Here is a 13,682-nt window from a genome sequence, read left to right as displayed (position 1 = left end):
ACCAAGACATGGAATCGTTTAAATCAAGTATCATTACATCTTCCTTTCTTAAAGAGAAGTAAGGCAGTACTTATAAGCTTACATAAATATATATATATATATATATATATATATATATATATATATATATATATATATATATAGACATACATACATATATATATATATATATATATCTATATCTTTATATATCTATATATGTATATCTATATATATCTAAATCTATATATATATATATATATATATATATATCTGTCTCTATATATATATATATATATATATCTAAATCCCCGCAAAGTACTGCTTTTAAATTTTTATGAAGAAGAAAAGCTTTTTAAATTGAGGGAAAATATCCCAATAGCAATTTGTTAAGGATCTGTTTTTTTGTGAAGCAGCCTTAACACAGCTTTTCCGCTGTTTTATAAACGAACGCCATATAAGGTCTTCCTTTTTCCTTGCTTCGCCAAGGAAAGAGCGTTTTTATTAAATCCAAGGGTTCTTCGCTTTTTTTTTTGTTTGTTTATTTCGATTGTTATAGTTCTGTTTGTATACGACGTTGTCAGTTCAGCACTCAGGTTGTAATATGACCAAGCCGTGCAAGCTTACTGTTAAGAATGCAACGTATAGTTGTACATGAGAAATTCAATCTTGCCTCAAATCAATGGCAAACTTTTGTAGGTCTATGAACTTAATTTAAAGTTTAGGTTTACACGGTGCTTTCTTTCCGAAGTACCTGCACTCATGAATATGTCTGTATGCGTCAGTCGCTCAAATCCCCGCGCTTCGCACCGGCGAAGTACTGCTTTTAAATTTTTATTAAGAAGAAAAGAAAACCTTTTAAAATTGAGGGAAAATATACCAATAACAGTTTGTTAAGGATCTGTTTTTTTGTGAAGCTGCGTTCACTCGAGTGATCACTTCGAGATGACTTGCTGGCTAACCATAAGCGTTACCTGGTAGGTAACCACCCATACAATCAGATTGTGAATCAGACTATGAATGCCGTGAATGTAATTACCCCGATCTACATGTTGTCAAATAAACGAACCACACGCCGTGGCGCAATTTTAGGGGCTTAGCCTCTAGCGCTGACGTCCGAGGTTCGATTCCCGTAAGGGAGTGAAGTGAGCGCTTCGCACCGGCAAAGTACTGCTTTTAAATTTTTATTAAGAAGAAAAGAAAACCTTTTTAAATTAAGTCTTAAAAAGAGCTGTAAAGATATTGACAATAAGCTACGCAAACCCACCAAGACATGCAATTGTTTAAATCAAAGCGCGAGTCGAAAAACACCATCCCATAATATTAGTTAACGATTAACACATTTCTATATGTATTGTAAGCATACAATACAACTGATAATATGTTGCGCTTATTTATCTGGTGTACTGACATTTTTGCACGTTTAACGGCTGAAATCTAACGTGGTTTGTGCCCTTCAGAATGAAAAGAGTTTGCATGTACCTTTTTAATAAAAGGCGAGCTTTTAAGCCTGAGAAATCACCCCGTAAATGCACACGTTTAATTGCACATGTGTTAATATGTATGCTTACACAGTATTAAAAGACACTCAACAAGTACACAGTATTAAAAGACAGTCAACAATTAACGTCATTTACCTTCGATCCCGCGTTTGACTTGTGCTGTAAATCTCTTCCTCGTTTTCAGTTCATGTGATTACGTGGGAGGCGTAATACGTGATGACGCGATACGTGACTCTGCCTCCTCCATTAGAGTATATGGACAAAAAACAGGTTCCAGTTATGACCATTACACGTAGAATTTCGAAATGAAACCTGCCTAACTTTTGTAAGTAAGCTGTAAGGAATGATCCTGCCAAATTTCAGCCTTCTACCTACACGGGAAGTTGGAGAATTAGTGATGAGTGAGTCAGTCAAACAGGTTCCAGTTACGACCATTACGCGTAGAATTTCGAAATAAAACCTGCCTAACTTTTGTAAGTAAGCTGTAAGGAATGAGCCTGCCAAATTTCAGACTTCTACCTACACGGGAAGTTTGAGAATTAGTGATGAGTGAGTCAGTCAGTCAGTGAGTCAGTGAGGGCTTTGCCTTTTATTAGTATAGATATACATATATATATATATATATATATATATATATATATATATATATATATATATATAGATGTATATAGAGATATAGATATATATAGATATACATATATAGATATAGATATATATAGATATATATATATGTATGCATGTCTATATATATTTATATATGTGTAAACTTATAAGTACTGCCTTACTTCTCTTTAAGAAAGGAAGATGTAATGATACTTGATTTAAACGATTCCATGTCTTGGTGGGTTTGCGTAGCTTATTGTCAATATCTTTACACCTGTTTTTAAGACTTATTGACTGAAACAGGCTTTCACGAAAAAAGTTAGGGCTTTGCTACAGGATACACCTTCCACAAGTTAAGGAAGTAAAAATAAAAGTGTATATTTCTGTTTTATTTAAACCTTTTAAGTTTGTATGCATAGCCCCATTTTAGTTTTTTTTTTCTTTCTTCAGTAATATTTAATCTCCTTAAAGAAAAACAACATATGCATTTTACTTTTTTTGTATCTCTTTAGTGATATTTTAGTGTAAAAGGATAACCACTATTTAAACCTTTTATGTTACTTTATAAATTTATTTTACACAATGTTGAAAAATTAATAAGAAAGCTACATATTTTGGCAGCTGCTGCTTTAATTTTCAATGAAATGAAAAAAGCTCTCCAAGAGAAAACGTCAATGAAGAAGAAACAGTTTGCACTATCTAAAAAAGAGAAACCCTCATTTATAAAGGTTTGCTGCAGATGACTTAACTGAAAATAAATGAATAGTCCCTATGTGTATAATACATATTTATCTATTTTACTTATGCCTTTATTCCAGCAACTTGCAACATCTGAGGTACAATTTGTTACATTACTTTTGTTTTTTGCAGCACAGGCTGGTGAAGTGACTTCCTCAGGGTCACACAGTGGTGTCAGTAGCAGGATTTGAACTGACAAGCTCCGGGTTTGCTGAAATATTACTGAAGAAAGAAAAAAAACGAAAACGGGCAAATAGGGCTATGCATACAAATGTCCATCCATCCATTATCCAAGCCGCTATATCCTAAATACAGGAGCCAATAAGTAGATATGTATATATACAGTGTGTATATATATATATATATATATATATATATATATATATATATATATATACTGTATATATATATACAGTGATCCCTCGCTATATCGCGCTTCGTCTTTCGCGGCTTCACTCCATCGCGGATTTTAAATGTAAGCATATGTGAATATATATCACGGATTTCTCACTGCTTCGCGGATGTCTGCGGTCTACAGTACGTGTGCTTCCTCAGTTGATTTGCCCATTTGAATTCAAACAAGGGACGCATTTGAATTCAAACAAGGGACGCTATTGGCGGATGGTTGAGAAGCTACCCAATCAGAGCACACGGTTAAGTTCCTGTGTGCTGCTGATTGGCTCAGCAACGGAATGCTGCATTAACCAGGAAGTCTAATCTCACTCATTCAGAATTAATGCACGTTACTGCTAATGCTTCAGGATTGCAGAAAAGGTAAAAGTTTTGGATATGTTGAAGGAAGGGAACAGCTACACCGCTGCAGGACATTATTACAGCATCAATGAGTCCACGATTCTTTTTATTTAAAAAGGAGGAAAAGCATATAAGATCTATGGCCGCAGTGTCCTTAAATCAGGGCGCAAAACGAGTTGCAAGTGGACGTGATAAGGCAGTAGTCTGGATGGAATCTGCTTTAGGGATTTGGATTGAAGAGTGATGGAAGAAGAACAACGGCGGTGCTAAACAGTCGCCTGAAGAGGCTCCTTTAGAAGAGCTGTAACGCTATCCTTTGTTGTGCAGTAAAATTAAACTCATCGTTATCGGACAAGTCGTCGTGTCATTGTTGGTGAGTAACCATAATTAATTATTTACGTACAGTACTTATTACATGTACATAGTTTAGTGTCGCTGTACACACATTTTACTGTATACAATTTTTCTTGTATTGTACATATTTATTGCTGTTGGCCTGTCTGTTGTAATGGCTGTAACGTATTGATATCGGAGACGCTCGATATCTTTAAAATAATATTTAGGTTTTACTGTGTTTACATACATAATTTCAACGAATCTTACCTATTATCTAAGAGAATACAAAGGGTTTATGCTGTATAACTGCATGAAATGTTTATAATAGTGTGGGAGAGTTTATAAGGGCTTAAAATATATAAAAATAACCATATAAACATATGGTTTCTACTTCGCGGATTTTCTTATTTCGCGGGTGGCTCTGGACTGCAACCCCCGCGATGGAGGAGGGATTACTGTATATATATATATATATATATATATATATATATATATATATATATATATATATATATATATGTGAATGTATGTATGTATGTATATATGTATGTCTATATTTATATGTATATATATATATGTAGATATGTAAATTTGTATATGTATATATATATGTATATGTGGATGTGTATATGTATATATATGTATATGTAGATATGTATATATGTTTATGTATATATATGTTTACATAACCTCTTTAACACACTACTTCTCCGCTGCGAAGCGCGGGTATTTTGCTAGTATAGTATATATATAGTATATATTTTGTGAATTTGTGATTTTTGTGAATTTAGCCGGCAGGACATTTTATCTATCGGCTTACGGAGCGAGAGTTGCCCGACATCCGAGTTTCTCCACATCCACAACATTCCGGACGACATCGCCCGGACACCAGGCTCTCCGTGGATTACAATCCCAGCTTCGAGGAGCCGGCGGCAGCTCAAAGAACGTAAACAAAAGAGGGGGTGCCAAGGCGGTGTGCTAGTGAGGCTAAGGAAACAGCCACACAAACTAAAACTTTCAAGCATTTTCTCCTCAAATGTGAGGTCTCTGGCGAACAAACTGGACGAGTGGAAGCTGCGGATTGCAACGGAAAAGATCATCAGGGACTGCTTCATCCTGCTGGTAATGGAGATGTGGCTGAATCCACTCATACCAGACATGGCTATCGAGATAGCAGGCTACACAGCACACTGGCAAGACAGAACAGAAAGCTCCAGTAAGAAAAGAGGAGGGGGGGCTGTGCATTTATGTGAACAATAGCTGGTGCACGAATTTCACCATTTTCACCAGACACTACTCTCCAGACGTAGAGTTTATGACAATTAAATGCAGACCCATATACTGTACCTCCCTCGTGAATTCAATGTCATACTGCTAACTGCTGTGTACATAGCACCAGATGCTAATGCTAGCTTGGCTCTGGGGCTTTTGCATGACACCATCAGCAGTAAACAGAGCAAGTATCCTGAGGCTGTTCACATCATTTCTGGGAACTTTAGTCATGCAAATCTGAAAGCAGTTCTCCCCAAATTCCATCAACACATAAAGTGTGCAACAAGGGGAGTAAAAACACTGGACAAGCTGTACACAAACATCAGACAGGCCTATAGGGCTAAACCCCTAGCACACCTTGGCCAGTCTGATCACATGTCTGATCACTTCTGATCCCTGCATATACCCCCCTCAGGAAACAAGCTCCCACTATGACCAGGACTGTTACCATATGGCCCGAGGAGGCCTCCCAACAGTTGCAGGACTGCTTCCAGAGAATCGATTGGGAGGTTTTCAATCACCAAGACTTGGAGAACCACACTACGGCAGTCCTGGATTACATCAGGTTCTGCACGGACAACGTCACCAGGGACAGAAGCATAAGGATTTATCCCAACAGGAAGCCCTGGATGACAAGGGAGGTCCAGAGTCTGCTGAAAGCCAGGAATACTGCTTTCAGGTCTGGGGATAGGGCTCTTTACAGTGTAGCCAGAGCAAACCTTAAGAGAGGCATCAGAGAGGCCAAGGCAGCGTACAGAAGGAGGATAGAGGACCATCTGAGGAGCAATAACACCAGGCAGGTGTGGCAGGGTATCCAGCACATCACCGACTACAAATTCAGCAACTCCTCGGCCGCTGAGAAAGACGCGACTCTGGCAGAGGAGCTTAACATCTTCTTTGCCCACTTTGAGGTGACACCAACAGCACAGCATCACAGCAACACACTCACGATGGAAGAGTGTGAGGTGAGGCGGGTGATGAGGAATGTGAACCCAAGGAAGACTGCAGGACCTGACGGTGTGGCTGGACCAGTGCTGAAAGACTGTGCGGATCAACTTGCCGGAATCTTCACTAGGATTTTCAACCAGTCCCTGTCCCAGGCCAGTGTCCCGTCCTGCCTCAAGTCATCCATCATTGTTCCGCTGCCGAAAAAATCCATCACGAACTGTCCGAATGATTTCCGCCCAGTGGCACTCACATCTATCATCATGAAATGCTTTGAGAATCTGGTGCAGAGTCATATCATCGCCTGCCTGCCAGCAGGCCTGAACCCATTTCAATTTGCTTACAAAGCAAAGATATCCACAGAGGTCGCTGTGGCCACAACCCTTCATGCTGCCCTGACCCACCTGGAGCAGCAGGGGAGTTACGTCAGCCTGCTTTTTGTGGACTTCAGCTCGGCATTTAACACCATTCTCCCACAACAACTGGTGTCCAAACTGGCAGATCTGGGACTTCCATCACTCACCTGCAGTTGGATACTGGACTTCCTGTCTGGTCGCTCCCAGAGGGTCAGGCTGGGTCCCCACATCTCCACTGCTCTCAGTCTCAACACCAGGACGCTGCAGGGTTGTGTGCTAAGCCTGCTCCTCTACACCCTCTACACATATAACTGTGTCCCCACTCACCATAGCAACAACATCATGACACGACGGTGGTCAGACTCATCTCGGGCAAGGAGGGTGAGCTGGCATACAGGGACGAGGTGGAGCGGCTGTCAGAGTGGTGCAGAGTCAATAACCTGCTCCTCAACACCACAAAAATGAAGGAGCTTGTTATTGACTTTAGAAAAAACAAAACTGACATCCAGCCACTCATAATTGGCGGGGCCTGTATGGAGCATTGAGCTGGAGGATGACCTGACCTGGATCGCCAACACCAAGGAGCTGCTGAAGAAGGCGCAGCAGAGACTGTATTTTCTGAGAATCCTCAGAAAGAACCATCTCCCCAAAAATCTGCTCCTTGCCTTTTATCACTGTTCCATCGAGAGTGTGCTTACGTACAGACTGTATGTGTGTGGTACAGCAGCTGCACTTCCTCAGAAAGGAAAGCGCTCCACAGGGTCATCAGGACAGTGGAGACAACAATTGGTTGTACCCTCCCCACTCTGGAACAAATCTACACCTCCCGATGCCGCAAAAATGCAATAGACATTTCACAGGATTCATCACATCCTGGTCATTGCCTCTTCCAGCTTTGCCATCGGGCAACAGATACAGAGCAATGAAAACCAGGACAAACCACCTTAAAAACAGCTTTTATCCAAAAGCAATCATGGCCCTGAACTCAGAATAAAACTGCTCCATATCATTATCCCAATGTGCAATATAGACCTTAAGTCAACAAGTGCAATTTGTACATTTGACCAGTACAATTTGTATATATAAAAAGTGCAATTTGTATATTTTGTAAAGTACTTTTATTACTATTCAGTTTGTTATTATTTTCTCTCTTCTTGTCTTTTTAACTCTTATGCCTCACACTGAGTCGACTGCACCTTCAATTTCGTTGCTCCTTTGTAAAAGTGGCAATGACAATAAAGATCTATCTAAAATTCTATTATTAACCTTCAAAGCTTTAAATGGCCTTGCACCAGACTACATCAGTAACCTTCTCCATTTCTATGCTTCTGTTCACCAACTTAGGTCCTCTGATTCTGGCAATCGTGTTGTGCCCCACCCTAACCTGCACACTATGGGTGACAGAACCTTTAAGTGTATAGCACCCTGACTTTGGGATAACCTCCCAAAGTTAATGAGATCAACTGACTGAATTCATTCTTTTAAAAAAAACAACTTAAAACTCATGTGTTCAGGAAGGCCTTTAACTTAACCTGACATTCTGCCCTCTTTTTCAGTTTACTTCTCTGACCAGATGCTCAGGATAATTTGTGTGTGTGTTATATCACAAATGATGCTATTGTTCAGACCTTTCTTTTAGCATTGATTGTAGTATTTTACTTTAATGTATTGCCTTTTATTCTGTTTAATGCTTTGTGTCCTGTATCTATCTGTTTTAGTCTTCTATTCAGGAAATATTTGTATCCATTGTTACAAACACCTGCTGTTTCTTTCTGAGACTCTGTGAAGCACTTTGAGCATGGGAAAGGTGTTATATAAATAAAATTATTATTATTATTATTATTATAAAGAAACAAAGTGATTTTATAGTAAAACAATACCAATGTTCTCATAGCTTGTGATAACTGAATTCCCCATTTTGTTCTAAACTATAAGAGATCATGTACAATGGACCAGTGTTCAGTGTTATGAGGATGAAAGCAGTGCAGCAAAAATTTACAGAAAAAAAGCACAGATCCTTCTCCTATGCCTCCTAAAATGTGTGTCTACTGTGAAAACTATGGGAGGTCTTTGTACTGCAGGATTGGAATGTCCAAGCATTTGTGCAGGTGCTTTCAGTACTTTTCTTTGCAATTTGAAGTTGACATCTCCTGTTTGGCTGTGGGTGCATTCTTGTTACAGACTTTTCTATATATTGAAAAATTACATCCCTGTGCATACTAGTTTATAAAATGAATGCATTCAGAGCAAAATGACGGCATGAGTAATCAGATATTGTTGGCCACTATATTGATTTCTGGGAATGGTGGCATTGGCTTGAAGGTGCTGCATATCTTTTTGTCATTTACACTTATCCTAAATATTTAATACTGTTAAAATCTGCCTTGGTAAGCAAGATAATCATTTTTCTTTAGTTGTTTTTTTGTCATTTATTCTTTGTCATTTATTATCACTCTGTAGACAAAAATGGAAAAGTGGATGTTGTTTCTTGTCAATTTGATTCTGATGAACTTGAAATCATCCTGCCTATGGAAACATTTTTAACGGCTACAGTAGTAGATCATCCAGAAGATTTCATTATTAGTTACTTCAGAGACTGTAATGACTCTTCATAATGCTCCGAAGATAAACTCTTTGCTCCAGAGTCCATTAGGGATTAGATTCTATTCTGGTCCCACTGTTTCCCCATTTTTGGTCATTCAGGCATAATACAAACTACTGGTGATTCTTTTGTGAGTTCACGTGCATTGTGATATAAGACAATTAAATTCTGCCTTGTGAACATTAAAATCGAGTCAAGTCAAGCTCAGGTCTTCTGGTTAGTTTTCTTTAGTCCATTCTCCCTCTCATCCATCCATAGAAAGATGTTATTACAGTCTTAAGGGTTTATTACAATCATAGTCATACTAGATTGCTTTCTAAGTGTATAAGGAATTGCTGGATATTTTTATTAAGGAAATATTCCATTTACATGGTATCCCCAAGTCAATAATTTCTGATCAAGGGGCTTGTTATTTGTCATTTTTGGTGCTACTTCTGTTCCAGAACTGCCTATTCAGTAAAACATCCACTGGTTATCACCCAGAACTAACTGCCAAACTAAGCAAGTAAATCAAAGTATCTAGTAGTTTTTAAACTGCACAGTAAAATGTTTTTAGGATAACAAGAAAATAATTTTGCTTTTGGCAAAATCTGTCTGTAGTGTATTATATCATTTTTCAATTACAGTTTTGCCACTGTTGTGATCCTGTTTGTCAAAACAAGGTATACCTGTGCCTCACCCAGGGTCAGCTCCAACACAGTAGGCCTTATCACCTCAGGAAGCCTAGCTCCAAACTCAACCAGCTGGCTTACAGCCTACATAGACCCCCTAGGACAAAGGTATTTAAACCCAGAAGTATCAAAAAGAAACAGGGAAACACCCTGAAAAACCATCTGGCCCAATAAAACCAAACAAAACTTCTTGAATATGTAAATATTTATTCAGAAGTTTTAATAAATATTTTTAAAAATTTACATAAAAAAACAAGGTAGGCAAAAATTTGGAAAACCAGATAAGTTTGGTTAAAAGGCAAACCTGGAAGCAAACAAAACTCAAAAATTAGAAACCACCATATATTAGAAACAGGGGTCAAAACCAGAAAAGCAATAAATCAAAATGAAAAGCCCAATTTGCATCTATTTCACCTGTAGCTTCTTCTTAAATACCCCAGGGGTGGTCCAATAGCTTAAGTGCCAGATCTTCCCATATAAGGGACATATATTTCAAACTAGAAATCTATCCTTATACTTAAACACAAAATTAATAAACTAAACATTCGTCAATATGCAATAAATACCACAGAAAACACAATCAATACAATTTATACTCATAAAAATAGCAAAAACTAAAACAAACACACATTTAATTTAGAGATGAAACCCACAGATTTCCAAGATATTGTCCTATAATTAATAAACGTTTTGAGGCTGTTACCTGTTGATTGGATCTGCCAGATCGTTTTAAACTTCATCCTACATTTTATGCTTCCACATTAAAACCAATATATTGTAGTCCAGATTGGATGAAAAGTTCTCCTGTCCCTCCTGTGGATGTGGATGGTAGCAAGAATATGAGAAACAAAAGATGCTGCATTCTCACCAGCATGGTGCCTCAATTAATTCATTAGTTTACTGGTAGGGCTATGACCCTGAAACTCATTCCTGGGTCTAATCTAGAGATGTTCATGCCCCTGATTTTTACTGAGATGCCTAATGGGTGCAATCATAGTCTATGCCTTAGGAGAGACATTTTACCATTTTTTAAATATTTGAACTCGTGCGATTATCTTTCCATGCGTTATTTACATTTTAAAGTCTATATCTGGATGAATTCATTTTTTTTCACTGTTTTCTGATGTTTTCACACTGCCATTTTGTGTTTTCCTTTTTGAACATGATTACCACAATTTTGTATCCCTTGCAAGAAGTTACAGCTGTTTTGTTGTTAGCAATGGCACATCATTGTGGTAATGTTATCACTAAGTTGGCAACATGTGGCATTATGCCCCAGAGGCTATTTAAAGATGGCAAAGTTCTATTCATAGTGTCCAAGTTTCTAGATTCTTTACTAAAAATACTTTGCACAATAGTAAATATTTAAGGAAAGGATCATAAGGCAGTTAAGAATCTTGTAGCTCTATTTTCAGTCTTTGGTTAAACTGAACAGAGTGGTGACTCTGAGACCTGGGATCTGCACCAGCAGTCAGAAGCCTGCCAGTTTGAATCCCGTAAATGTCAGAAGTGATTCCACTCCATTGGGCAGTTGAGAAAGGCCCTTAACTTGCAATTGCTCCATCCTGGGTATGATGTTAACCCGCATCCAGCCCTGCAAGCAGGTCCTCCAACTTGCAGGGAAATCTTGGGGGTTGGTGGCAGAATTGGCACTCCAGCCACAGTAAAAAAATCTCACACTGTTCCAGTGTGGTGTTGAGGTGTTACCTGTTGCACGGCTGCACTCGGGTTTTAATTTGGGATCCTGTGGTGGTTCATTGTTTGGTGAATGCATGCATCCTTCTCCTTTGTTTAATATATTTTGCTTTAATGATCTTACTATCTGACTTTGTTTCATGGTTTTTGTTTGTTCCAATTACCTGTCCAGTTATGTATTTCAGTCCTTCGGGATGAACACACTCCCTTCTCAGAACACATCAATTCTTTAACAAAGATAATGTAGCTGCTACAATAATGGGTCTATGCAGTTAGAAGACTAATAATTCTTGCAGCAGTTTATCTGAGAAATGCTGAGAAGACCTGCTTCTTGTGATCACAATGTACATTTGAATGTATAGATCTTTCTAGGTTCTACAAGTTAAAAGTGGGGCAAAGTAATATATTATCACGCTTGGGTCAGAGAGTTGCACAGATACACACAGGAGATTCTAGAGACAGAAACTTTATTCAAACACTTCAAACTAACATAAGACTTTTTCAGGAGTGATTCGAGCTCCGTGTGTGCCCAGAGGGCACAGCTCCGTCTCTCAATTAAAAGAATAGAAAATCTTCCTCTTCATAGGGGCGGACCTCGGGAGCGGGAGCCCCAACAGGAGCAGAGGATGACTGGGGAGAAAAGAGACAAGGCAGTGAGACAAAAGGACAACTGCAGAACAGGCTTTTACATGTTTGAAGCGCCGTATGAGATGTAGATCACGCAGCACGGCAGCAGCAGCAAACCAGCACATGATCTAACAAAGAGTAGGTAAAAACTGTATTTGTTTCCATTGAATCACCATTTAAGAGGGGGTTTCGGAGGAGTGATCCCATCTTCTTAGGGTGCGTTCAGCCCTCTGTTCACAATATATTGAAAGGAGGAGTTTAAATTTGTCTTTTACTTAGTCATCTTAGTGCTTCAAGATATGACTTTAGTTGCTATACTTTTTCTAACATTTAGGCCTTTCCCAATCAACTAGTTCCTGCTGAGCACAAAAGTAAATACCATAAAGCTAGGTACAAAAAGAACCTAACTCCTTTTACAAGAAAAAATGGTGGCTATGATATCATACACTTAGACAACAAGCCACACTCCCTTCCTATGATGTGGCAACATCTGCTGTGTAGCGTTACACTTTTCTGGATCACAGAAATCAAAAATAAATTATCAGAAAACATAGATAAGGAAAAAGAAAGAATTAAAGGATAATATACAATATACTCTCAACAGGCTGCAGAATTTCACAATGTGCACAAAGTGTGATGTTTTCCTTTTTCCTCCCCTCCTTTGTCTCTTTTATAAAATCTTTAGTTTTTGAAAAGCAGTGTTTGAGGTTCTACAGTCAGTTTAAAAGCATTTTAGATTATTAGGTAATTCAGATGCTTACCTTTGATAGGTTCCATTTTTGAAAATGGTGGTCCTTTTAGAATTCTCATCTAAAGCCACTTGTCAGCATACATTGGCAGAGTGGCTTTAGGCTCCATATCCAGCTATAATAGATGGTAATCCAGAATATGATGACAGGAGAAACATGTATTACCTAGTGTAGGTAAGGATGGTTAGAGAAGCCATGCACTTGAAGCAGACTTACTTTAGGCACCTGAGCAATCAGAATGCAGACCTCCAGAAGATGCAGTATAGAACTGGGGGTCTATGAGTGCACATTGACACTTTACTTCTGCTTGTGTTCTGGCTCTGTGGGTTTCTTTTGTTAAAGTGCTGTGCTGTTCTTGTGCTCATTAAGTGGATTTTTCTTGGTCAGTGAGACCTTTTGTTTTTTCTTTTTTACCCAGGTTAATGTTAAGAACATATAAAGAATTATTACAAATCATAAAGTTCTCTTTATAGTTTCTCTGTTTCTATAATCCTTGAAGACTCACAGGCACAACCTTGTGCCCATTTTCTTTTTTATACCTGTTTCAGCCATAACACAAAGTGATAATACATTAAAATTACAATATTAAAACATTAGCTTTTATAAACAAAAAGCTCTTTGATAACCCCGATCATACCCCACTGCCCAGATAAAATGATAAATCAGGAAGCAAACAACAGAAAAGTCTAAAATTTAAAGAGTATTCTAGAGATTGAACTCAACAACCTAGATTCATGAAACACTGCCGCATTTTGCGGAACAGCTGGTTGAATTCCCATTCAGTAACTTTTATTGTTTCTAAATTCAGAACATATAATACACCCTAAGCCAATGCAAGGTAGAATCTGAAATAG

Source organism: Erpetoichthys calabaricus, chromosome 4 (assembly GCF_900747795.2).
Source record: "Erpetoichthys calabaricus chromosome 4, fErpCal1.3, whole genome shotgun sequence".
NCBI lineage: Eukaryota > Metazoa > Chordata > Cladistia > Polypteriformes > Polypteridae > Erpetoichthys > Erpetoichthys calabaricus.
Note: the sequence above shows the minus strand (reverse complement) of the source record.